The following is a 3,475-nucleotide window of genomic DNA, read 5'->3' as shown; positions in this document are numbered from 1 at the left end:
GATGAGAAATTTATATATATATTTATATATATACATATTTATATATGTAAATACAATTGTTCTCTCAAATGCATATATATATATAACATATATATATATGGCTAGTCATGGACATAAATACAGATTCACCATGGAGCCTAGGTTAGAGTGAATCCTAGATACGCCTTGTGTTACGATTTCAGCATTTGCTCTTTCTATTTTGCTTTTAGTTCCTCTGTGTATGCCATATAAGAAATAAGGAACGGGTAATCAGTTTTTTTATCTTTTTAATAAAATGAGCTCACTGTTTATTGCTAATATGTCGTGGCACACGTTTTATGTTATACTCTAAATGCAAGGACCATTAATTAAGTACATTGATAAGTCATTAAAAAATAAAAATGCCAAAAAAGATCGTAAGACTAATATAATTTTAGAGAGGCCTCAGAACTGTGTCTCCAGTCGTGTTCTGTTCAACATTTTAATCAGTAAATTGGATGAGCATACAGAGAAGAATATCGTATGTTCATTAAATTTGTGGGTCACTGGAAGCTTGAAGGGTTAGTGAATGCACTGCAGAACAATTATAATCCAAAAGTGATCTTTATAACCTGTAATGATGGGCTGAATTGAACAAATGAAATATAGTAGAGATGTGCACATAGAAGATACCATACTTAGATCCAAATTGCAAATGATGTAAGAACTGAGTTAACATCCGCATGTGACAAAAATGTTTAAGTGATTCACCGCACAATAAATTCAATGTGAGCTAGCCTCTGATGTGGCTTTCAAGAAAGCTAATCATTCAAGCTCAGCCTGAAAACAGAACTCGATTGAGTATATGTTATTTCTGTTCAGATATTTCTGCTCATATAATATATAAAATGATACTCTTAATTTAGACCACTGCCTTTTAAAAATGATAATGGGGAATATTAGGACATTCTATTTCGGACCGTCTTAATAAAATAATTTAAATAATAATATTATAAAGGGCATGTAAAGAACTGTATGAATATTCCCTTTGAAGGAAAACAATTTCCGTCTGGGAGAAGAATGGGGAGAATAGAATTATGAATTCGGCAGGCAGCAGGAGATAGGGAGATAATATATTCCAAGTATTTTTTTTTAATTTTTTACAATTTATTTATTTTTGAGACACAGAGAGACAGAGCATGAGTGGGGAAGGGTTAGAGAGAGAGGGAGACACAGAATCCGAAACAGGCTCCAGGCTCTGAGCTACCAGCACAGAACCTGACGCGGGACTCGAACCCACGAACCGCCAGATTGACCTGAGCCGAAGTCGGACGCCCAACTGACTGAGCCATCCAGGCGCCCCCCAAATATTTTTTAAAACATCATTTGAAAAGGCAATGCACTTGATATGCATAGTTTGAAGGCTTTACAAGGACCAGTGGATGAAAATTACAGAGGAAATAATTTAGTGTATATTTGCTTGCTTAACATCTATCATGTTTTGAGTACCATAGTTCCTATTCTAGGGACTAAAAATCTATATGCAGACATACTGTTGACCGAGAGAAACCACACAAATTAAATTACTCCCTCAATTATAAAATATTATTTAAAAAATAGCATTTAAAGATCCTCCCCAATTTTGACATTCTATGACTCTTTTATCTATAGTTTCAGTTTCTTAGCAGTTATAACCATGAATATCATTATGTCCACCTTTTAAAATACAGTAGTTTCCCTCATTCTGCAAGGACACATTGTAAAACCCTCACTGGATCCGTGAAATCACAGACAGTACCAGACCTTAAATATACCGTGTTTCCCCCAACCCCCCGATTTCTATGTACCTGTAATAAAGTTTAATATATAAATTAAGCACAGTAAGATTAACAACAATAACTAAGAATTACGATAATTATACCAATATGCCGTAATAATAAGTTATGTTAATGTGGTCTTTCTCTTTCTCTCAAAATATCTTTTGTAGTGGATTCACTCTTCTTTTTGTGCTGATGTGAGATGACAAAATGCTTGTAATGCGAGGAAATGGGGTGAATGGCATAGGCATTATGATGTAGCGTTAGGGTACTACTACTTACTAATATTCTATTGTCAGAAGAAGAATCATTTCTTCCAAATAGTGGTGGAAGAAAGTAACTAAAATTTCAGAAAGTGAAACTAAGGATGAGGGGAATACTGTACAAAGGAATATTCCTCGGTTAGTATAGACCTGCTTGTAATTATTTGCATTGAAATCAAGCACTTAATTTCTTAATCGACCTGCAGTGCAACTAAAAACACCACTATAGTTGGGATACCAGGCATATTTCTTTGAGAACCTGGGCCAGTCACACTCTTAGGAAGAGGTTCTAATGAGTGTTCAGACGTCAGTGGGAAAGATTTGAATATGAAATTTGACTCACCCAGAATGTGAGCACATAGAACCTACTCAGGAGAAAGAGGACAATTTTACCTTTGGAAGTATCTTGGAGAAGTCACTCCCTCCCAGAGACAAGTTTTCACATATACATTCACAGCTGACCTTTTTGAGAAAAAATATCACACCACACGGATGACGAGCAGACAGTTGATTTCACTGGTAGCAAGAGGAGAGAATGTCAAATACTGCGCTCTGCCAAGACAAACAGCTCAAGTTTTTAAGAGCTGGGATGGAATGGGACCCATAGGCCATTATGTTTTCTAATTGGTCTAACTTAATGGAAAATAAACATTCTGCTTTCAGTTTACAATTTAGAACAGTATGCTGGGTCCTGCCCCACAGAATGTAGCCTTCCACTCCCCTGTGGAGATTAAAAGACAAAGACTGTATCTTTTTTAAAGAGGATATTAAAAGGGGTAGTTCCCAGGTCCTTGAGGAAAATATTATTGGGTTGTAAAAGTGCAAAGAGGTTTTATAAGAATATTACATCACAAAGAGGCAGAGAAAGGATTACGTTTCCTAAGTAACTGTTCTAAGAACAGTGTGGTTGGGGGCCCGGAGTCCCAAGAAGGCTGAATTAACCTTAGTCAAGCTTTTGGGAACCTTTAAGCCTCCTTGGTCACCTTATAAGTCCAGGGAGCCTTCCCAAGAGGATTTATTTTTTTGCCTTTATTAAGAGAGTTGGTCCAGATTCTTAATGATCCTTACAAACAGAAAATCAGCACTTCTTTCTAAATTCCATGTTGACAAAGACTATTCGAGTAAAAATTTTACATATTAGAAAAATATTCCTTTATTTCTTTTTCTTAAGTGTAGAGTGTTACTCAAACAACTATATGTATTAAAATTATATACATTTAAGTGTTTGCATTCATATATGAAGCAAAAAATTTTTAAAGGAACTTCCATGTTTCATCCAGCTTATTTTTTTAAATCATGCTTTACCTAGGCTTTAAACAAGGATAAGAGCAAATTATAGGTATTTTAGAGTATAAGGTGTGATTTTCAGTTACTTTTTTTATAAAAATAGTTTTAGTCTAATTGTAGGGCTTTGACATTATTAAAAATAGCTACTTA

At 34.8% G+C, this 3,475-nt stretch overlaps 1 long non-coding RNA gene across 2 annotated transcripts in view; it reads right to left on the bottom strand.

Moving 5' to 3' along the window:
* The window catches only part of LOC144224707 (uncharacterized), a 9,344-nt gene extending 6,527 nt beyond the window's left edge, over positions 1-2,817 (bottom strand). For both annotated transcript variants that reach the window (XR_013333122.1, XR_013333123.1), the window contains exon 1: positions 2,432-2,817. This is a non-coding gene — a long non-coding RNA (uncharacterized LOC144224707). The remainder of the gene's footprint in view (positions 1-2,431) is intronic.
* Between the last annotated feature and the right edge of the window lie 658 nt (positions 2,818-3,475).

The sequence above is a fragment of the Crocuta crocuta genome, unplaced genomic scaffold (genome assembly GCF_008692635.1).
Source record: "Crocuta crocuta isolate KB4526 unplaced genomic scaffold, BGI_CrCroc_1.0 scaffold222, whole genome shotgun sequence".
Classification (NCBI taxonomy): Eukaryota; Metazoa; Chordata; class Mammalia; order Carnivora; family Hyaenidae; genus Crocuta; species Crocuta crocuta.
Note: the sequence above shows the minus strand (reverse complement) of the source record. Positions and strands in the feature narration are given on the sequence as shown.